A 24,515-nucleotide genomic window follows, 5' to 3' on the forward strand; every position below is an offset into this window, starting at 1 on the left:
GAATGTTACACAAACAAGAAATGTGTTTCATCTTTTGAGCTACAGGTAGATTGTGGCTTTTCAAAAATCTGCAGATTTTCTCCGTAAATTAATCTTCCACTGTCTTCTGTTGGCGTATTTCAAGTTCCACCGGCTTCCAGCTAGAAAGCTAATGATAACACATCAGAATTGCACCCTTTTAAAAGAACAAAAGCAGGGTACGCATCTGTAATAATAGTGTAATGACACCAAATCTGTGCGTGTATGGTTTAATATTATTTACCTAAATGCTTGTTCATTGGCACGTAGACAATTTCTTCGACGCTTTATCTTCATATTATGTTTTGCAACACCAGTCTGGCATCGTTAGACATCCACCCGCAAGCATTTTAGAGATTTTTCCACACAGCCGTAAAATTGCACCTTCCTCCTTGAATCTAAAATCAAGCACACCTGTAATAACAAAGCAGTGGAATACTATGCATCTCTTCTTGGATGTTTAACGGCGCTGCAGTAGAGCTGTGGTGGTTTGCCTTCACAGACTCAGTGAAATTAAAGGTCGTGTCCTAACGTTACGTCTTCCTGTTTAAAACGAAGAGCTTGTAAATGTTTATCTCAACCAGAAGTGAGAACGTGGTCTACGTTTGTGCTCTCCAATTCCCGTTTTGAGAATCCGTGCGGCGAAACAGCTGCATATCCTTTCATGTCCTCCTTTTGCTGTTAAACATTTACATCTTTGATTCCAGTTCTTTGCCAGGTTTCCCCCTCCTTGCGTTTGGATTTCTGGTTGAAGCTTGTAGTAGTGCCGTCTAGATTTATAGTGGGTTACATTGTTTTTTGCAGGAAAGAAAGAAATAAATCCAGCGCAGAAGTACTGAGAATTCATGTACGGTGTCATACAGTATATAGTTTCTTTGTGTTCTGCCAATATGTATTTCAGTTTAAAATGTCTTGAGGCTGGTTGGGACTATTTCTATAGAGAGAGGACCAAAGTATACAGTATATTGGCTTCCATTTTGCTGTTTTTGGACAGTCAGGGCTGCTTTCCATTTCCTACAATGTTCCAATATAACTAAATCACATATACTCTGTAATGGAGGCTTCTGAGACCTGGGGCTTCTGTAAAATGTAAAAGAGCAAAGGAGTATTTATACAGTATAATATTTTGATTCGCTAATGAGCTGTGAGGTGGGTGTTATCATGAACTACTGTGCAGCAAGAAAGGTTCCTAAAACATGCATCAACTTACTCCATCTCCGAATCATTGCAGATAACACAGTGTTTAGTTTCTAATTAGACTTGTGTTGTGCTAATTCTCATGAGCAGTGTCAGTGATTGACATTCAGCGTTTTAGTGACAAGTACCAGAGCAGCTGACTTCGGCTCCACGATGAAGCCAGCATACAGCTGCTGAGAAGAGAGCAAACCGTTCAGAGAAGCTGATTTGCAAGATCAACACACACTGATGGGTACGGTCTTGTTCTGAGGGGGGAGGAGGAAATAAGGCGCACAGCCTTGAATTAGACTAATGATATTCTAGTCCTGAAAGGATTAGGAAAGAAATGCTTAACTCAAAAAAAATTCCTATGCATAATAGTTCACAAATTATTTATTTACTTTGGATAGTCTTTTGCACTATCTCTTAGGAGAGGGTGAACATTATTCTTCCATGCCTCAGTGCCCTGTATTTAAAATACAGTTTGTCCTAAATCCTGTTTTCTGTACATGTGGGTAATAAGTGTAACCTCTGAGGCAGAATCTTGTGCACTATTTCTTTATGGAATATGTTAGAGCAGCATAGGCATTTTACATGGCTAAAATGATTTCTGAAGAATTTTTGCTAGCATGTTTTCTTTGTGGCTGTCTCAAGTAGGTATTTTTGGTAGTGCAGTTCCACTCCAAGAGTAAAAATAGCAGTATGGATTGGATATAGACAGTCTCATTGAGCTAGATCAGGTTATTGTAAGGTGCATCTTCTAACTTAAACTCTCCAGTCAGGTCTGACTTCAGCCAGTTTCTAAATGTTAAGTTTGGCTTTTTCAAACCATCGTAATGTCATTCAGCACTAATAAAGACTGTGCCTGTGGCTCTTGGGTGCAGCACTGCAAGTACCCTGGGAGGCAGAGCAGTGCTGTTACTCTGTTTTACGCACTGGAGAGAAATGGCTAATGGTTAAGTCCCTTCTGTGTGTTGTATTAGAGGCGAGGGGCTGGCTAAGGAGTGTCATTTTCTCAGGATGCTCAAGGTGTGGCTTGCTACAAATCCCATCTGCCCTCTCCGCGTGAACAAGCTCCTCGGGTGATTTATCTGCGTGAGGTTGCCGGTACAGACTCACTGGAGAGACAGATGGGACACATGATGGCAGACTTGGACCAGTTGCGTTTGGCAGAGAACAGATCTATGGAATATGATAGTCACTTTATGGGGCAGAATTTCTATTGAAATGGTATTCCTTGTGGATTCAGTCTCCCAGTCTAGTGTAAATATCAGTGGTATCGTGCAGCTGTTGGATTTTCGGAATGGCTGGGTGTGCGCTAGAGGCTGCAAAGAGTGTGTTTGTACAAATCATGGAACAAATAAAGGTATTAGCTTTTGTCTGTGTGCTTCAGCCTGCCAGTAATACTTTTTTGCAGGCAGTGTAAATAAAGGTCTGATTTTGCTCTGTCAGTTGATGTTGGGGTGAATTAACTTAGACTTGAAAGCCTCAACAGTAACCCAGGTAATAAAACTTAATTGTGAAGTAAGAATGATAAAATTTGTCATCTGCTTGGGAAGGGAAGATGTAGGGTAACCCAAACCTCCCATTTGTTTCCCCTCTGACCCTGTTTCTTTTTTGTGTCTCTCAGAAAATGCAAAAAGAAGGCTCTGGACCTTGTGAGAGCATTAGAAAACTTGGAAAAAAAAAAATCATGTGACGTAACCACCCACTTGACCCAACTATGGTCAATGCGTTTTAAGTTTGCCCTTATGAAAGGGCAAACTGCTCACACTTTATTATACTGAGTAAAGATCTTCAGTTGCTTTCTCTGAAGATAAAGCTTGTCTTGGACTTCTCTGGCAGTGGAATCAGGCTAGCTACAGATCCATGTTGTAGATTAGGTCATTTGCTTGTATTTCAGTTACGGTGTTTTTTCCAGTTTCTCTTCCACCCCTGTTCTGTAAAAGCAGTGCAGCTGACTGGAGGGCTGTAGGCATTGAAAGGGCTGGGGCATTAAAAATAGAAGCTTTGGGTCCCTTTTCATACTCAAACAAATTTTTATATCCCAAGTGCAGTATTTCGTGCTGCCCAAGGAAAAGGATATTGTGAACACAAAAGCTGTTCAGCTCTCCTTGAAGCCGGTGGTAAAATTCCACTTTCTTTCAATGGGAGTTTGCAAAAGACCCTTGATGGGTAGAAGAAAGCTTGAGTCCATAGTACCATGCAAATGTAAAATGCGTACATTCCCTTTTGGGTTTAGTATAACTAATTCTTCGATTATTTTCTTCAGAGAATATGAAAGTGGTTGGTCACAGGAAATAGCTGTAACAAGGATTGCTGAAACACCCCGATTCCTCCAGACAGTTGAAGGGATGGCCCGTAAAACAAGAATTTGCTGTCTGTAGAAAACTACCCAGGACTCGCTTAAAACATCTGCCCTGCTTATTCAGCAAAATGTTGATGGAAAAAGGGAACAACTGTGAACCTTAGGAAGAAGCAATCATACCATGTCTATTCTAGTTACCACCATGTCTTAAAATAGAAGGACAACGAAACGTAAATTTTACAGATAGAGATAGATGATCCCTATCAGTTTGGTGCCATATCATTTGCACGTTTTGGAGAGAAAATGCTCAGGGTTTGGAGGAAGATTCCCATAAACCTGTTACTCAGGCACTTACACATCATCCAGAGAAAAATGTGAAATGTGCGACTAGATTCATACTTGTTGGTATTTTGTGTGAGTTTGTGTTGGAGCACGAGGAAGGAGGGACCACCTTGTTTTCCTGGGTGTTTCATTCGATTTGGAGGGTGAAGTGTCAGCTGTTTGAATGTGTAATAGCCACCAGTAAATCTCTAAATCTAAAGATTTGCGTTAACTAGAGTATCTTGAGTAAGTCTCATGTAAAGCAGAGGCTGAAATGTAAGAACTTCAAGGAAGCATTCTCTCTCTTTAAAGTGAGTCTTCCCTTGGGCTTCCTCACGAGACAGCAGAAGTTTGCCTGCCCCAGAGGCTGTTCTTTGTGCACCTACTGCTCACCGTGCCTGAGCAGCCGTGTAAAGGGAACCCAACCGTGAACCTTCGGCATGGCTGTGGCTTGTATGAAAGGAGGAGTGTGTAGATAAATGTACCTTCCAGATACCCGCATCAGCAGCGTGGCACAAAACCGAAATCTCTCATGTTCTCTCCACGTGAGATCATCCTTAAAATTCTCCAGAACAATGAGGTTTCTCTGCAGCTGTGAAGAGCCCTAGGGCCTTGTCAAGCATTCTTGCACTTCTCAGCTTATTCTGTTGCACCTTGATAGAGATAAGACTAATTATTAGATACTCAGCTCTAGACTCCCTGCAGTGACTCTGTGCACAGAGTTGTCTTTATCTATCCTTTTCCAGTCTAGCCTTACAGTTTACTTTAGTGAGACTATGTACTTGCTGATAGTGGCAGAATTTGACTACCAGGAAAGGACATGGTTTTGACCTCCATGGGATGTTACTGTAACGTAAATCATTCCAAATAGTGGCCACTCCATCGCTTTTCACAATATACCTTGCCTTAAGATTGGAAAACAGTGATTTTGGGTGGTCAGCTTCAGGAATCTTCAAAGGGCCCCAAAATCTTCAGAAACTGCTGTTAGGGAATATTGCATCTTCTAAAGTCACATTGCCTAAGTTTTGAAAATTTCAGGCTTGCATCAATATTCATAAGAGATCCAAGCTCAGTGATATTTAATGAAGGAATACCTTTATGGAAAGTACTTTACATGCACAGTAGATGCATATTAGAACCCATTTGAAATGTGCGTGTAGATTCTGATGTTACCAGAAAGGCAAAACTTTGTGAGCAGAAGTATCTGAAGCTTGGAACTAATGCGTCAGTCTGCTGCTGCTGGAACTGGATTTGACTTAGACCTATATGCTGCTGTGTGACCTTTGACCACATAACACATCACTTTACCGTGTGCTGTCGTCAGTATCTAATGATAAGGAGAGAGGTAGAGAAGCTGAAGAAGCAGGGGCTCGTGGAGACTGGGACTTGCCCCTGTTATGGGCCCGTGGTAATGTCTGGTTGCTGGGGCTGCTTATTGTCAATGACCACTGACTTTCATTCAGATGTTTTTTGAAGGTAGAAGAAACTAAGTATTAGACACAACTACCAGTTGTAATTCAAGATACGTAATTTTTTTTTGAGATGCAATCACAGAATCGTCTCGGTTGGGAAAGACCTCAAAGATGATCCAGCCCAACCATGAACTTCCCCCTGACCGTTCCCAACTCCCCCAGATCCCTCAGCGCTGGCTCAGCCCGACTCTTCAACCCCTCCAGGGATCCCGGGGACTCCCCCCTGCCCTGGGCAGCCCATTCCAACGCCCAACAGCCCCTTCTGCACAGAAATCCTTCCTCAGAGCCAGCCTGACCCTGCCCTGGGCAGCTTGAGGCCATTCCCTCGGGGCCTGGCGCTGGGGCCTTGGCTCCAGAGACTCATCCCCCCTCTCTGCCCCCTCCTGGCAGGGAGTTGCAGAGGGCCAGGAGGTCTCCCCTCAGCCTCCTCTTCTCCAGACTGAACCCCCCCAGTTCCCCCAGCTGCTCCCCAGCAGACCTGTGCTCCAGTGATCACTTGCAGTAGGTATGAGAATAAGGAGTGTTAGAACTCAGATCATTCCAATTGTTATTTTTTACGACAAACCTGAAACTTAAATTGAAACATCATGTCCACGGTAACAGTTGACATGGGTAAGTTGATGCAACCAGACTAGAAGCAGTTATGATACCTGTGATGACTGGACTAGCCAGGTGACCTCCAGAGAGTTTCAGGCCTGCGCCAGGTGTGTCTGCTGTGTGCTCCGGGCCCCAGGCTGGCAGGATCTGGAAGAAGCAGTGAGAAGGAGAATGCATTTTATTTGATGTTCAAATTTTTGTTCTGAGGAGTCCATATCCAAGTTGCTTCAGCCAGGGAAAGGCTGACAGTGGCCTGAGGTCTAAGGATGTTCAAGGGAAAGGCAGGTTTTGCTTTGGGTTTTTGAAAGATAGGCAAGAATCAAGGAAAACAAGAACTGAAGTATACTTTGGACATTCTGTAACTTCCACATCTATGTGAAGTTGTGGTATTTGTGTGTGTGTGTGTTGATTTATCTTTTTGCTAATGTCAGTGAACTGACTCACTCACAAAAATAGAACAAACATTTTCTTAGTGGCCTGGAGAGAAGAGGATTCTCTGGGGTTTATTCTTACGAATTTAAAGATATTTCACAGAGACTTTGACACGCACAGCGACCAAATGCTCTGCTTGTGTGAACTGGCATAGCATCACTCTGCTCAATGGAAGCTTATGTTAGTTTATGTGTCAGATGATTTGGTCTCCGTGTACAACAAATGGTTTGTTTCTCATTCTCCCAATTCCTGAGTAACGAGTAGAGGGAAAGTTTTCATTAGGTTTTGAGTGTAGTTTTGCTATAATGTGTGTACTCTGGGTGAGTAGTCCCAAGCCAGTGAGGTGTCTGTATATCATAGCAGAGATGTTGTGCTCGAGCTAAAAAGCTTTTCTGGTTCAACTGAAGAAGGGGAGAAGGAGAGAGGTTGGCAAAGAAGCCACTAAATCCCACAAAGCATCAAACACTGCCAATAGTCTTGAGCGTGGCTCGGTTCAGAAAGTTCAAAACCACTGCTTAAAGGAACAGTGCAAATATTTTCCATCCTTTTCTATGAAATGACATGGTTTGTTTACTGTTTCTTGTTTATCTGCTCTGCATGATATGTCACATTTATCAGTAAAACAGACTGTAGGGGGTAACAGTACTTAAATGTTTATTTTATGATGTTTTGGCTTTTGCAGTGTTTATTCTGCAGTTTCTGACTAAATTCATACTCAGATAGCTTTTTCTTCTGCTGTTACAGCGTATCTGTCTCCAGCTGCCCCTAAAAAGATGAAGCAGTAATCTGGCAAAATGAACTCAAAACACAGAAAGAGAAGACATTTGAGACTAACCTGCGAGGCGTTCAGGTATTTGTGCTTTCATTACATATACCAGTAATTGGTGCGTGACGTGGGGTTCTCTGCAGTTCATGCACTTGAAGGAAAATGTTCTTGTTAACTCGCACAAAGAGGTGAGAAAATGACATAAAAGAAAAGTCACACACGAAGGATTTAAAGCTGTTTAGTCAGAATGCCACCATGCAACCTCAAGATGAAGCTGGAGTTGAAAAGGTGGCGTGTCAGAGTCGCAGCTCGGAGTTCAACACGCGTTGGTGCTTCTGGATGTTCCATCTCATCCGTTAGCTAAGTCAGATTTTACCATCTCTGACTACACAGAGCACTGATGGCCCTCTGAGGAACGGTGGAGAAAGCAGATTCTTTTCTGACATTTCACTGAAGCAAAGTGAACAGCCTGTCCTCTCCTGATGGGCTCGGGCGCTATAAAACTCCCAGTGACCTCAGGAATTAGATCCTGGCAGCCGTGTAAGCCCTGGGTTAGGCCTGCAGTGAGGGTGAAATTCATTTTGGTTCCCAGAGATGACAGAAGATCCTGTGTGCCTCTTGCCAGGCCTCAAGGATTTTAGTGAGATTTAAATAGTGTGTATGTTCTGTGTGCAGCTGAAAGGAAATAAGGCATTTGCAGTTCCTCCCAGTGCAGAAATGGGACTTTCGAGTTGGATAGCAAGGGCAATCTAAAGAAAGGTTGTAAATTCTTATATTATAGGAAAATAGATTTTTGTTTCACAAGTACATACAGGGAGAAGGAGCACAGGTCTGTTTATTCTCTGTTATGTGTCTCTGAAGCAAGGAGAACAATTACGGGATTGCTTTTCAAAGCTCCTCGTGAGCAGGTGATGACAGACCTGCTGTAGATGTGCAAACTGATAATAGCAACAAGTAATTACATACATTTTGGTATTATGATAATACTGTAGAGATATTGACGGTACACAGCTAGGTCCCTTTATAGCTGATTAATTCAGTGAAGCAAATGGGATTGCTAACAGGCGTAAAGGTAAGAGTTGCTTGCAGAATGCATCAATACAAAGTGCATCCAGAGAACACATTTTGCTTGTATAGTCATTACAATCCTACGTTATCTCGTTACAATCATTACGTTGTTATAATTAACGTTGCAAACTATTATTTATAATTAAGCATTTTAAACAAAACCACAAAAGCAGAGGTATCTCCTAAGGGTATATGTTTAATGGTTATGTCACTAATACGTGAAAATGACTCTTGTTAAATGTTGTACCATATGCGACTGTCTGAAAACCAAATATGTGTAAACAGCAAAGTCACTCTGAATATTATTTTAATTCCTGAACTACGCACTGTATCAGCTTCCAGATATTTATTCATGTTTGTATTTTATTATGTGTGCATTCCCGTGGTTTTGGCAGTGTGTTGTGTAGACAGTATTGATGTACTCTTTCGGACTTTGCTACCAAACTGCTTCTTTGATTTCGTGCAGCTTGCTTCATCTGAGTGAACATCAGATAACTCGGATGCAAAATGGATATTAAATCACAGAGCACCAGGTTTTGCTACACGTAATACAGATGTGACACGAGGGACCAGTGAATGATGATGTGGCATTATTAGTACTTTTCATTTCAGTATTTTGTCTTCACTGGTTAGTTTTTTGTAGCATTGGTCTTCTGATGCAAGTAGTTGCTAGCAGTGGCATTGCAAAATGTGAAGTCAGTGGTGAAAACTTGCTTTTTTTTTCCCAAGTGCTTTTGAGCCCTGAGTCAGATCATTTGCCTTTAGAAACATCCTCGGTCTCTGGAGCTACAGTTTTGTCTGTAAGAACAGGAAACTGCTGTAAGAATCTCCTAATGCAGATTTAGGAAAGGTTTCTCTTCAACTTTGAAGAGTGATACTATTTTTCTGTCAGAAGATTAATTGTATCTAAATAATTTTAACTTTAAGCCTTTTGAAAATAAGTACACTGGAGATTAAAAAGTGTTTAACTACTTAGTTGTGCATTTCCTTCAAAGCAGTTAACACTCCAAGACAGGAGAAATGAGCCTTACCCAAATTATATTGACAACAGTTAGGAAGAATACTGCCTGAGAACATCCTGTGGCCTGAAATTAGGCACTAATTCTGTACCCAAGGGTGGTGGTCAGATCAAACGTGCAGTATTTTAGATATGAATTACTGACCTTACTTAATGTTCTAAAAACTCATAGTTATGGAGAAAATAGTTTACTTTAGAATTTCAGGTTGTGATCATTCCAGTACTTCTAATTTCCTCAAAATAAGAAAATTCTAAAAGTCAAATTTCCCTCTTAGAAATTTCAAACTACATATGATTTGAATAACTATGAGTAACAAGCTACTTTAGAAAGGAAGATTTTTTTTTTCCTCCTTTGAGGAAGAAATTACACTTAATGCTTGTTGCAAACCTTTCATGGTTCTGACACTACCCCGATACACTATTTTTTAAATAAACTACAATTACAATATAACAAAGCTACTTACAAGTGTGCTGTATTCGAGATGAAGATTTTAGTTAGTTTTGGTTTGCACGGAAGGAGTACTTCTATTTCACAAATTTTGTGTCATTTTGGGACCTGAAAAAGTTGAAATCAGTATATTCTCACAGTCTGTTCGTAGAAGATGGTCGCGTTTTCAAAGGAACTGGATGTTCTGTGTACAGTTGAAAGGAAATAAGGCATTTTCCTCCCAGTGCAGAAATGGGACTTTCTAGTTGGACAGCAAGGAAACTAACTGGAAAACTTTGCGAAAATCTCAAAGCCCTAGTCCTTCTCCTTCCAAAACACTCTGCGTTGAGTATAGGAAGAATTAGTATCAAAATACGGCTAAAGAATGTGATACAGGATTACTCCAGTTAATTGTTAGCCACTTCTATTCCTGTTTGCTGCATCTTGTAACCAAGGCAATGGTTTCCACAAAGTGCAGGACTATCGGTTACTTTTTTTGAACATCGATTCTGCACTGAGTGGTGACAGCGGTGTCTGGGTGCTGTGAAGTTGATGGTGATGGTTGGATGCCTTTGTTTCAAAATGACAGCTTTGCACCTGTTATGCAGCCCAGGCGTGAGCAGCTCCTGCTGCCAAGTGAAGACTAGGTAGCAGTGGTTAGCTGAAAGTCAGCTATAAAATCTAAATGCAGTGAAGACACCGAGGAGGAAGAAAATAAAAAATTAAGACATGATGATTTAGTTGACAGCCATCCTGCTGGAAGCCCCTGAACTTGTGGCCTGAAAGTTTGGTTTCCTTGATAATGTTCAAAAATGTGAATTTGGTTTGGTTTTTTGGTTTTTTGGTTTTTTTTGCTTGAGGCAGGGCATTCATTGGACCTAGCTGGCATATATTGAACAGTAATGCGGGGAGGGAAGAGGGTTTCAGATGTGAATTAAGCCTGAGTTATAATGACTCATAACTGACAACAAAACACCCAAGAAGAGACATGAGACAGGATGAGATGAAATGAGACAAGCTATGAAAGAAGGGGCAGATTTATGAGTTATCAGCCTACAGATGGAATGTGAAGATATATGAGTGGAGAATGAGATCATCACAAAGAAGTATGCTAGGGGAAAAGGAGGGGGTTCACAGGGCAGATCCCAGTAGCCTCTCGCAGATAGTGGGAGGATTGATTTAAGCCACAGGAAAATTAGTATTAAAAATGATATAAAGATGGGTCAGATCCCAAACCTCAGAGGAGCTTGATTTTTTTCTCTCACTGCACTTCAAAAGGCAAAGAAACGACAGTTGGGATGACCGTGAGCCTCCAACAGCATGTGGAGACCATGCACCTTGATGGTAATCCACCTAGCTCAAATCACATAAACATGCTTTCAATTTTGGTAATGCAAGGCAATTTTCAGCATTTTAAGGAAACTGCTGCATTGCTTAGAATAAAGACAGGAGGCAAAATTCTCGCCTTCAATCTACACAATGCAGTAGTTTTCTTAAAACGTTAAAATTCGCCTTTCATTCCTCAAACTGAAAGCATGTTTCCAAGTAACTACATCCTTTGTGCTACACTGCAGCCAAAGCATTTCTTACGGATTATAAGTGGTGGAATTGATTGCCAAGTCTATTTGAATGAAATTTCAGTTGGCACAATTATAACCCATTTCGAGATTCAGCATCTTAAAATTTCCACCTAAAAGATGAAAATAAATACTTGGCTGCTCGCAAAGTATTAAATGGCACATACAGATCTGTGAAGTTTCTCTGTTACTTTAGTCGCGTCCCCCTCCCCTTTTTCTAATTTTGTTCTCGTATCCTGTAAAGAGTGATTAGGAGGATCTGTTCAGAGAAGCGCACAGAAGTCTGTTATTTAGCTGAATCTGCAGAATCAGTTGGCAGTCGCATGAGAAAAACTTTTCTGGTGGAATTTCTTCTTACATCTGATTCTGATAGGAATAGATAGGAATTGGGAAGAGGCAGTAGAGTGTTTCTCACAGATTCAATCATTTTTGCTCTGTGTCTTAGCTAAGAATACCAAGGAGACATCTGTGTTGCTGGTCAGGTTGAATTAAACCTCATTAAACTTGCTAACTGATGGGTAGAACTTGAGGCAATCAGTAAAGCAGTTTTGATTTTGTTGAATGTCATTAACTTTTTGTTTGAAATTTAATTTTGAATATAAAAGTGAACTACATTAAAAATTCATGAAATCTCTCTTATTCTAAAAGCCTATCTGTTTTGGGTGGCGCTGAAAAAAAATGGATAGTTTTTTTTTTCCTTAAAACAGAAAAATTGAAAAATGCTGAAACATTTTTGCTCAGTTTAAACCAGTAGGCTGAAACAGGATTCGGTTAAGCCTCAGTCTGAAGTATTTTAAGTTTTGTTTAACTGTTGCTGATCGTTCACTCAACAGCAGCGTGCAGGGAATAGGAGCTCCCTCTAGGAAGGGCTGGAACATCTGAGCATAAGAATGAGCACGTGAGCTCAGTCCCAGGACTCGTCCAGCAGCGGATGGATTGTCCAGCCGCTCGGACCGTCACCTGTCCTCAGCACTGGCCAAAACCAAATGCCTAGGGGGAAGTGTGTAAGAACAAGGAAATTGTGTATCATATTTCGACTAAGTAATCTCTTGGTGTTCAGCCATCCCAGAGCCGTACGCAGCCAGGCATAGTTTCTTTCTATTTAGTAACCACGATGGATTTCTAATCTGTAAACTTGGGTGATCTCCCTCTGAGCCCTGCAAACTCCCAGCAGCCACGGTAACTCCATGGCAAGGAGTCCCACAGCTTAACACGCGTGTTACGGAGAGCCACTTCCTTTTTTGTTTGGTTTGAAACCACCTCCTGCTAGTTCGAGATGGAAGGATGCTTTATGGAATCTGACAGCCAAGCTGGTAAAGGATTATTGAGATGATATTTTTAAAATGTGATTCATTTTTGGAAGTTAGCTTAGTGTGGTAGATAGAACACAGTTAGGTAATCCAGGACAGGGTAGCCTTGTACGTGAAACAACCACTAACCTAAAAGGGCTGAAGTTCAAGAGAAATTCTGTCTCGGCAGCCACGTCAATGATAAGCATGGGCATATTTGATAACAGCAGAAAAACTCATGATAGTTCCAGTTAAAGAAAGCATTTAAGTGTATGTTTAACTCAACTGCCATGTTTCAGACTAATTATATGCTGGGGTACTTTACTGAGTCTGGGTGTTATTCCTGAGGTACCTATTTCTAAAACTGAATGCTGCTGGAACACATTTGTTAGTGGTGGGGTTTTTTTTTTAAATATTTGCTTGATGAACACCATATGCTTTTGACTTTGCTATCACTTGATATGTGTTGGCTATCCCTGGTTTTGGGTAGAGCGCTGATCCTAATCGGGATCGTATTGAGATCAACGTGTTCAGTGGTTTTCAGCTTTCCAGTGCTAAGAGACTTGAGTGGTAGAGAGAAGGAGGAAGAGGAGGGTAAAGGTGCGTGAGGAACCCTGACATTTAAACAAGCTACAAGAACAGAAGTCACAAGTCAGTTACACGTTGAGACACATGATCTCTTTAGAACGGGCTAATAAATGCTTAAATAATACTTAAATAGACAAAGGAGATCAGAAAGACTTTAAGTGTTAAATTGCCAGATTTCCCACCTTGTAAGAGTTTGACGGCACCTTTTCTTTCCTGGTGGAACCAGTGTTTTATAATCACACCTGTGGTTAATGAGTTAGGATGTTGCCAGAAGTCACAAGGTGTGCTTAAGATTAGACTGTACTTAAATCTTAAGATTAGACTGTTCTTAAACTCTTTTGGGTTTAACAGTAGAACACATGTAATGTGCTATAGGTCCCATGTAGCCTCTACCCACCATGAACCCTCAGGCTATGGGATGAAAAGAGTGAGTGGATTTATCCTTCAGAATGGGCTTAGCACGGAGTTGGAAACAAGCAGTTGCAGCTGCCTGAGCTGCCCTTCATCCTCAGACACAGTCGCTCCTTTGTAGCATCTTTTGTTAAATTAAAAAGAAGAGCTTTTGCTGTGTTTGTAGAACACATTAAGAGTTTCAAATGGAAAGCAATGAAAAGAGCAAAGTATTAAAATTACTATTTACTCACCAGGTTTTGCGGACTGCTAAGGTTGCTCCTGCAAAACCAAACAACCAGCCGAGCAAACATACAAAATCATGATACTGAGAGACTGATTTTAACTAAATCACCGTAAAATCTTGCTGCCTGTGGGAGTTTTTCCTTACTAGATTTCACTTTGTGTTTCTTAGTGCAAACAGACTTTGCAGATATTAGTCTACTGAAACTGAGCTGGCTTAAATGTCTTCAATCTTCTTTTTGGGGAAATATTGTAGTAAATCTAATGTATGACATTGCATGACACAACGGTGGTATCCTTAAATGAGTCTTATAGTGGAGTTCTAGGTTAAAGTTCAAGATATTTAATCATGCACATCCTAAATTCCTTTTAGGATAAACCTTGGGAGAAGACAAATACTTTTTTTTGCTTGGTTTTTTTTTGCTTTTCATATGACATAACAGGGGCACTGAAAGATTAGGGCCAGAATGTGAAAAATAGTGAAGTCCTGTTGAGACAGCAGAAGGCTGGACTTTGAAAAATACTCATCTTTCTTGGCCCTGAGCTGTCTCAAATACCTGATCAGAAGAACTGAAGCAGGAAACTAGTTGAAAATCTTGACATCAGTGGTGGGCTTGTAGCACTGGAGAGAAGCTGTTTTGAAAATCTGTTTCAGTGCAGGAAGTAAACCTGGATAACTCACCTTTAATCCAGTGTTTTAAACAAAACAAGTTTCTCCATTTTGGTAGGGTTTTTTTCAGAGGCAGAAGTAGGGTTTTTTAAGGGGCATTGTTATGATGGAGATGGAAAAAGATGACAGGAGGGAAGGTGTAAGTAAGAAAATGCTGATAGTGGAAGATTGAACCCATCAAAAAAAAAAAAAAAAAGTCAAAAGTAGCTTGAGATGTCCAAAGAGGTAAAAAATGGGAATTAATTTTCCCCTAATGTGTTGAGCAGAAATCAGAAGGAAACTGAGGATTAATACATTCAGGAAAAGGTACTGCCCGTCAAAACATCTTAAAAGAACACTAGAAATCCCACTATTATGGGATTGGTGTGGGCTGGCAATGACCGGCTTCGTTATATATTAGGAGGATTGCTAATAGCTGTATTTCTCAGATAAGGTAGGAAATCAGTTTCTTTCTAAATTGAATTGGCAGAATGCCATTTAAAGTCAAAATAAATGCAGACTAAGCAAAAAATCTCAAATAGCAACTTCTAAAATCAGTGACTTTATACATCTTCCAGAGGGCATCTATATCTCATGTATACTCAGGGTTCATACTGATACAACAGATGTATCTTAACACAGAATACTTAAGTAATTCTGTCTGTTCATTTTCTTTCTTGAAGCTGTTTGCTGCATTTCAGACAGGTTAAAATGGAGTGTTTTTCTGACTCTTGGGACTGACGTTCAGCTTTCCTATTATATCTTATTAAAGGCTCTGTCAAGTTTGAAAATCAGTGATGTTAAAATAAAAACAGTGTCTAGAGAGAGAGGCACAATATCCTTTAGTTTTCCAGCCTCTTAATAAGTGAAGAGTGGGAGGGAAGGCAGGGTTCACTACAGGCCTGAAGGCTACTTTATTCCCTTCTTTAACTGGAAAGGAGGAAAAAAAAATGTGTTTATTTGTTAAGAGAACAGCCTGTATTTGTGTGCACTCAAAATACTGATTGATTTGCTCATATTATTGACAGGCATGGCATGCATTTCAGGTCCTTGAACAACAATTTGCTGTAATTCTATTTTGCTTTGTGGAGATAATTAAGCCACACAACAGCTGTCTGGCAAACATTAGCGCTCTACTACCTGGTCCCAGGAGAGCAGAGGCAAGGCAGGAGGGATTTGACCAAGCGACTGCAGTTACTAGATGGCAGAACTGGGGTGAGAATCAAATCTTAACCAACCCCTTTTATCAAAAAGTGATGTATGTTATGGCTGAGGAGGACGGACTCATTACACTTAGGACGTGTCGTGCAGTGTGCTGTGCAGATGCAGAAGAGAAAGTCATTCTGTGTGTAGAGTAAAAAGACACGGCTGTGCTCTACAAACACGTAGTAAGAGGAACCCTCATCTTGCCACTGCTCAGTCTTATCTAAAAGAGATGGAAGTCTCCTGTACGTTTCTTTTAAACCATAAAGCGAGGTAAGCTGTGTCCCAGCTGAGCAAGATTTAAGCATGCATCTTGATTTTCTTCTTGAATCAAGACCATGTACTAATTAATGGGGACACCTTTCAATAACAGGCATTTAATGCCATTTCTCAAAATGCGGTGTACATTATTTCACAGAATCATTCAGGTTAGAAGTACAAGCTTCCTAAAACCTCATATGGTTTGTACAGCATCCTCCTTCTCTATAAATAAATAATATATAACCTTTGTACTCTAGAAGACTAGTAAAGATCCTGGCAGGACATCACACAACCTCTTAATATAACTTCCCAGCTATTTGTGGAACTCTGCCTCCGTGTCACTGAGAAACAGAGTTGGAGGTGACAGTTCAGATTTTGCATCCTCCTTCCGGAAGCCATTTCAATCATGCAGCAAGTTATGTATCTTACTGTGCATTTATAGCTTTTGGAATCATTTACAGTTGAGAGTAGTCCTGGGCACAGAGAAGATGGACATAGAGTGCAGGCAAAGGTGCAGCTCCGTTACTATTGCTTTAAGGTACTGAAATTAAATATTTGTTTACTAAGTTTCGGTTTCAGTGAAAATGATTATAAGAAGTATGATTATGTACAGCTTGGTAAAGATGGAATTTAGAATGCTGAAATATTTATGCAAACTCTCAAATGCCATCCTAAGTAGGTGTTATATTAAAACTGCCTATTTAAGTATAAATATCCTTCCCCTGCTTAATGTTACTTCATTTCGATTGCTGAAAATATTTTTTCAGTTACTTTCAGTTTGCTGATTTTTCTCTGCTTAGATAAATAAATGTGCAAGTTTAATGAATTTAAACTTAGAACTGTCAATACTTGAACTTCTTTCTGCTTTGATAATTAAAATGGAAAAAAAAAAAAAAGTAAAATGCAGACAAACTGTTTCCACATTACCATGCTGTTTTCAGATGTTCATCCATGTTGCACTGTTCTGAAAGAACATTAATTTTGGAAGAAAATATGCTTCCCACTAGAGGAAGCCTTTCTTAAGTCTTTTTTTTTTTTCGGGGTGTCAGGGCTCAAGTAAGCTGTTTAACCTGGGGGTATGAAGTGACAAAACCTGAGCATCCTATCGCATGTGGTAGTTGATTAACTCTAGTGTAAAGGAGTGTTTTTCAGGCTTTTAAAGTTTGTGACTGCTAAACAAAATCCAGAAGAAGCGTGGCTATTTAGATCCTCCTAGGTCTTTAGAAAGGCTGGTATGAACGTGCTCTCTGAGCTCCTTGAGCTCCTGCCCCAGGGATCCTCTGCGACCCCCGTGGGCCACCCAGCGCAGGTGAGGAGCGGCACATCTCACACCACCCGGGTTTTTAAGCAGAGTGCTGCTGACCCGCAGCCTTGGAGAGAAAGAGAGGTCAAAAATGATGTGGTTTTTCTAGGCTCTTACCGACAGAGCAGCGCGGAAGCCACCACAGCTAGCTTTTCTTGAGGTTGGAAGTGGCAGCTGGATTTGAGCGACGGTCACGCTCATTGCAAGGACATTTGTTTTTCTCTTAACTCGGCTTCGGTGGTTTTTTGGTGACTGGTCAGCACAGGCCTCTCTGAGATCTGAAGAACCACCCACATGCATAATTTTAGTCATATGCTTAACTTCTCAGGTCATTCCTGAATTGTGTTACTGGTGAAAAGTATAAAGGGCATTCAATTTGTCACATGCATTCTACTTTTCTAGGGCACGAGGTACAATTTAGCAGTGGAGATGAGAATACAAATCCTATTTGCATTGCATTACTCCCGTGACACTTGCTGAAATAATATTAGTTAGAGTGCATGTGGTAAAGCAGCCACTTAATTCAGTGTGGGATTCTGGAAAATGCAGCAATATTTCAGGTGAAAGCAGTGTATACTCCTAGCTAATAAAAAGCAAAGATGGTGATCTTTTTCTAAACTGAATTTCCCAGGATTTTAGACAGAATTTGTGGGTTTTAAGGTTATAGGTGCATTAGCGGTACATATTAGTTGATACATCATTTAGTTTGAATATTTTATCTACATTCTTGGAGCTGGATGTGGCTCTGTTACTGTCTAGGAAGTGTCTATACTCTGCAGATATTTTTGTCAGCGATTAGACAAAGAAAACTGAAAATAAAGATTTCCTCTTAGACTTTGTGGTTCACCCACTGTTGTGCTGTTGAATTAATGAAACGCTCAGTGCAAAACTGCAACTGAAAAATGAGATGCCTTTGAAAGGGAAACTCAAGTATGTTTTATGGATAGTTTTGTCTTTCTTGTTTCCTTGTGATTACACAAACACTATTTATTTTGGGGAGAGTGAGAGAAGGTTCTAAGAGCAACTGTCAGAACCAGGACAGAGACTTGGTTTAGTCACCGGTCTTCATGCAAATTGACTTTTCTTGACTTTCCTCTTCCCCTGCTGCTGGAGCTGAAAATGGTTCACAGCATTTTGGAGTCCCAGAGCTTGTGGCCTCTGTTATGTGGGTATATTCCGTGAGAATTAATAGTGCCAGTGGAATTCAGAGTTGATAAATGCTACTATTATTTCACAATTATGTATTAAATGTTACCTGTATTACCCTCTCAGGACAACACACTGCACTTCCAGGGAAGAAACACATAACATGCCATGAAGAAAATGAGAACATATTTAAATAGAATGTCTCCAGGATAGTCTAGGGAGAAATTAAACTGGAATTCAGCTGAAGTCTTTTGTAGGTACATGCACTGGTGAAGAATTAACGAAATGGGAGAGCTAAGGGGACATGCTTAGCTTGCCGTTTTTCCCCCAGCTGGTAAAATCTGGTACATAATTTCTAACATAATGTCATTCTAATATTGTACCTTGTTTTGGTTTGCTTTTAGTTTCTTTGAGAAAATAATTCCAAGGCTTTTTTTCCTTTTCCTGCTGTTGTTGGGCAAGGTTTCTTTCAGCAATATCTAACTGGTTGACTTATGATAGGAAAAAGTGCTGTGAAATACAGTGTATAAATAAACAAAAACAGAAAGGCTTTTTATGTGTTTGTTCCCCGCTAACTTCTTTCTGTGATGATAATCTCAGTGATTATTTATAACTGTATGAAAACAGTGTCTATCTGCACGAATACCGAGAAGACACGCCTGATTTAGTTGTGCATACGAAGAAAGGGAACTACATAAAACATTTTTCATTCCTCTTGTTAATTCTTGATTGAAATCCATTGAGCATTGTTATTCTTTTGCTGGTAATGCACAGACAAAAGAGCGGACTGTCACCAAAGACAAGCCCTTAATTCATATTTCAGAGGATAAAAACGTAGAACATATTATCTTATTTTATGGATATGTATGTGCATAGTAAATGTACATCAGTTATAATGGATAGCAATATAGTAAAGCTCTGGATTGAGTAAAGCGGGGAGAAATCCCTGATGGCATTGTAACACAGGGATTGTGGTTACAGTTAGAGAAAACCTGTTTAATCTGTGAAATTAGCACTTGCTGTGTGGAGGCATGCAGAATGCAGCTGGCACCGCCTTTTCTCAGGGAGGCAAGAAGTTGTGGTGCTTAATTTACTGCAGGACACACATGGCACGTGAAGGAGATAACCAGAACGTGGCTGGCTTGGAGAGTTTGGAGCAAAGGCAAGGCATTTTATGTGCAAAGGATAAGGCTCATATTGGATTCTCAGTACTGGCAGCATAAAACTTTAATTTCCTTATAGAAGCAGAGCAGTTTGAAGTGATAGTTTGATGGTGGAAGCTGAGTATTGGTTTTCTTTTTAATTTATTATTTATAATTTAAGAAGTTGTTATTATTTATTTTATTTTACTTTATCTTTTTAAGATAGTATTTATTATTTAAAATATTGGAGTAATGTTTGGAATACAGATTTACACAAATACATATATATCCATTGTGGAAAAAAAATCTTATGAAGAAAATAGATTAGATTTTGATCAGTTCCATTTGACATCGCATGTGTAAGAAGACAGTCTATTCTTGGGAATAATTTGTACTGACGATCATAAAAATAATTTTGGGGAGGGAAAGAATGTATCCAAAGCAGTTTCTGGAAAATGTCATTAACAAGACTAAATACTACTCCTCCCTAAGATAGAAAATCACAGTGAAGCACCCTGCAGAGTTTTGCTCTTTGTAGCCAAACAGTAACTGTTCATAGGCAACTCCCAGAGTCCAGGCGAGGAAATACTCATCCCTCTCTGCGTGGGAGCAAGCCTAGTTAGGCACACACGCAACTTGGTCTGATTCTTTAATTCATATGTGGGTTTTCAGTGCGGTGCTTTGAGGAATAACAAATGCTGTGCCTATTCAGTACCGATGGCAGCAGGTGCTTAATGAAAACTCATGAATTGTACCCTAGAACTCAGCTTCCAGCTTTACTCCCTTTGACTTGAAGGATGCGACCAGGCTAATTGTGAATGGTTTTAATACATTTTAAGCTGTATCACAACTTTTTTTTTTTTTTTTTTTCCCCTGCCCTGCTGGTGTTTTGGTGAATAATTACAGCAGCTACTATTAAGAGTGTTTTATTCATACTGCTTTATGTCTTTAGAAATGCAGAAATATGAGAGAAGTTATATTTTGTTGCCGTAGTGTTCTTTAAACCTTCTTCAAGATAGCAATCTCCATCAAAACTTGCTTTTAATGAGCTATACCTTGGGAAAGGTGAAAGAATATGTGAATAATACAGCAACTACCACTGGCTGATGATGTGTTACAAAGCTGGTACTTCCTTACCAAAATGGTAGGCCCATCACTACTTGGAATTAGTAAGTTGTGAAGTTTTAAAAGCCGTAAAACACAAATCAGATTCCATCACGGGTGTGCTTTTCCTTCTTAATGAAAAGATATTTTGCCGGTGACATTTAAAGGCTTTTTCACTGTTGGCTATGCTGCTGCTTGTGTCAGCAATAGATTTTTGCACAGCTCACACAGGCAGAATGAGGAAACATATTTCTGCATTATGTTCTGAAGAGGTATAAAGTGAGAGTTCAGCCACTGAAAAAGGAAGGTATCGTGTCCTGAATATAACTTAATCTGTACAGAAGATGGTTAGAATTTTTCAGTGTAGATTTTGGCACCACTTAAAGCAAGGTTTGTGGAAGGGTTTTTATCCTAACAAGTTTTACAGACCTGATGATAGAAAAGACCACGATTATAATGTGTCCTGGGTAAAAAGAATGCTCTTAATTTCCTGAAGCTAAAACTATCTTCTCAACAACTTTTTAACAGAGGAAGACAGTGTATTATTGCTTTTGGTACCAGGATGCTGTGGAGGCTGTAAGTCCCCGCTCGTGGGCTGCTCGGTGCTTGGTGTGATTCCCCCACTCCCGGGCCACAGACCAACCCAAGATGGATTGTGAAAGGCAGCGGACCAGAGCATCAAGGCACCCCCTTAACGTACCTGATCGCTGCTTTCCCTATCGCTTGGGAACGACAATGACAGTCAGTCACCTCCTGACAGCCTGGTACATCTGCACCTGGGTCGTGGCCAAAGGGGGTGATACCACACCTTTGAAATCTAGCAAGTCCTGGGCCTGCGCAACTGGTCAAAGGTATTTCCTCCTCCGAGTTGAGCTGAAATGGAAAATTACCTGATGAAAGTCAGTTATCTCAGACCCTATAAATAGTGGCCCTAAATGAGACCCTTTGAGCTCTCCTGGATCACAGCGGGCTGTGACCAGCATCTCCCCTGAGCTGAGACACCTCTCAGGCACAGACTTCTTGAATTTTGAAGATTATCTGCCCACAAAGCCAACGGAAGGCCGGGGTGAAGTCAGACTTCTCAACTCTCAGTTGCCATCCATTGAGAAGGACCGATACATTGCGAGCATTTACTCCAAACTCAAGAAGAGGAAAATTTTAACTATAGGCTGCTGTCTTCCATCCACATCTTGACCTCTCTATGGGTTTAACTATCCACGTTTGCCTTCACAAGTGTGGATGGTTATATATTTCACTGGTTATCCAAATATTTCCCCGCTATTTGTATGTGTGTATGTCTTGAGTTTTACATATGTAAACTTTGATTCAGAATACCTTGTAGTAAGTTAGTGTGAATCTTATCATTCTCAAATCTGTAATCAAGCCACTATTTTAATCATAACGTATTTCGCCAAATCATTTTGCTAATCTTTAAATCAATCAACCATTAAGTGCTGCTAAAATTTTAACCTTTGATCTACCTCACACTATTAATAAATCTTTAATTGCTATTAAATCATAACCACGTGAGATACCTTCATCCACAACAGATGCTTGGAGTAATTACAAAAATAGCAAACATTATTATCTCCGTGATTGGATTTTGCAGCTCAGTGATGTAATGTTGAATGCACTGAACAGCTCTGGTGCAACCTTTGAACAGTCCTGAGGGACAGTTCGGGATTGTTCCTGGATATCAAAGCACAGTGTAAAAGGTAGATGATTTTTTTCCACCAGTTAGTTTCTCGCATTCAACACAACAGGATTTCTTTGCTTCACGTACTTTTGCTGGATATTACAGCAACTGAGAAACCAGTTGGTGATGAAATCCAGAAGGTATAAGTTACATAATTGTTGCAGAGAGAATCAGAGTACTGTGTTCTTTTTAGACAGTCTGACGTTGCTGTGAAGTGACAGAGATTCATGATTCCATTATCAACTCCTATGGACTCTTTCTTGATTTTGATAAAAATAGTGATCAGATTATTAATGTGTAAAATCAAGGCCATGGAGCTTAATTAGATTGATACTTTGGGTTGCTGAGTTGCATGCTCATGAGATTCAGCTACAAAAAAAGCGAAAGCTTTCTGCTGTTATTAAAATATTCCAATCAGTATGAAAGTTCATGAGCCATGCTGTTCATAAATACAAACGTGTCATTCTTTCATAAGGGAGAGTTTCTGAAATGGTCACAGTGAAAATCTGAGACTCAGACATAAAAAATACTCAAGTTTGTTCAAGCAATGTTTATATTTTGAACAGCATGCCACTGAAAACAGACCTAACAAGGGAAAATTAGGTGAGCTTCAGACTTGTTCTTGGACATCAGTTGAATAATAAGTGTTACGGGTAAGAAGCTTTTGTACATGAGACCTTATTTTAAACCTGCCTTCACTTAGATCCATCATTTGGTGATGGGTTCTGATGAGTTGGGGTGTTGTCTTTGACAGCTCAGTGGGATTTTCAGGTATGTTGGTACTAAAGTTTGACGGTGCTTGTGTTCCTTGAGGCACGGAGAATAAAAGTAATTCTGAACAAAGTTCTTTTCTTTCTTTCAGATTCACTGATAACATGCAAAACAGATTCTGCTTACCATTGTCTGCTCCAGATACGATGTCAAAGCAAGCAAGGGAGACTTAGAAAGTAGTGTGACTCAAAAAAGAAGTATTTTGGTAAGTCACCTAATGTGCATTAAGAAGTTGAGAAAGTGATCTTTCTCTTGAACAGATTTTTTTTTTTCTGTAGTTGAAGTATGCTTTTAAGAAACATTGCTAAAAACACATTCCGCTGTTCACATTTTGGAAAGTGTATATGCTTTCAGAAGGCTAGCAAATCAAAACAAGTACCTTCCTGCAAGGTATGCTTAGTTAGAACACCCTGCCACAGCCTAAACTTCTGGAAAAATTCACAGTCCCTCAGCGTTGTATTCTGGTTTTGGTCAAGTGTAACACAGTGCTTTTCCTATCTATGCAGCTACCACATTCTTTCAGACTTAATTATTCACATGTTTCAGTTAGAACATCTTTCTTGGTAAGCCTACATTCCCTCAGCATGTCAGAAGGAGTATTCCCGTGTTCAAACTTCACTGAATAACATCATCTGCTTGAGGAGTTTCTTGTTGCCTTCCAAAACATGATTACAGCAGAATTTAAATAAAACAAGTCTCAAAACACACACCCAATTCTTGTGTATTCACTATCTAAATGTGCTTTACAGGCTTTCAACATCCTTCCTCAACTCTTAAAAGCTTAGTTTTAATGTGGTAACCATATGACTTGAATACTGTTAGTTCTTAAATTTATTGATACTCTCATTCTAGCCTGCACAGTTCTTTTATACCTCAAGGACTGTTTAGTTGTGCTAATATAGCTAACAATATTGCTTGACTTTATTAAAGCCTGCTAATGTGTTTAAATGGGACTGAGAGGTCACACAGTTTCCCTTCACACCAGTAGCAGTCAGTTCTGATCTGTATTTTTACATACTTACATTAATGCGTATGACAGAATATCTATGCAGGTGGTTAAAAGAAAAAGCTGTGTAGCTCTTTTGTGTCCCTGGAAAGTCGGGTACGGGTATGTACCCTGCTCAGGTCAGGCTGCATACGAACACACAGATACCACCTGAAGATAAGTTGCCATATACATCTATGAGACAATTTCCGAAGAGAAAATTATTTTATATTGTCATGGGCTCCTGTCCCATTTTTATTAATGTCCCAAATTTGAGAATCCTAACTGAAACAAAATAATAGTTTCTTACTATGATGCGTGGGCATGAGACAGAGCGAGCCCTTTCTGAAGCAAAATAAGAATAAATTTTTCCTTGTTTTTCCACTCTTAGAACTCTTCTATCACACACACATTCCCTTCCCCCCCCCCCCCCCCCAAAGTTTCTTATAACCTGCTGATTCGATAATTGCTGCACTTTATTGGTGTTCTTTATCCAAGTTGCACCCAAGGAATAAGCAGAGATTAAAGACTTTCCCTTCATCATTATGTCTTACTGCTGAGATCT

General features: G+C 40.0%; 1 long non-coding RNA gene across 2 annotated transcripts in view; it reads left to right on the forward strand.

Moving 5' to 3' along the window:
- LOC141958423 (uncharacterized) overlaps window positions 1–23,150 on the forward strand; it is an 81,918-nt gene extending 58,768 nt beyond the window's left edge. For both annotated transcript variants that reach the window (XR_012633275.1, XR_012633276.1), the window contains exons 3-4: window positions 7,069–7,174; window positions 23,057–23,150. This is a non-coding gene — a long non-coding RNA (uncharacterized LOC141958423). The remainder of the gene's footprint in view (window positions 1–7,068; window positions 7,175–23,056) is intronic.
- Window positions 23,151–24,515: the final 1,365 nt, after the last annotated feature.

This window comes from Athene noctua, chromosome 3, assembly GCF_965140245.1.
Source record: "Athene noctua chromosome 3, bAthNoc1.hap1.1, whole genome shotgun sequence".
NCBI classification, from domain to species: Eukaryota; Metazoa; Chordata; class Aves; order Strigiformes; family Strigidae; genus Athene; species Athene noctua.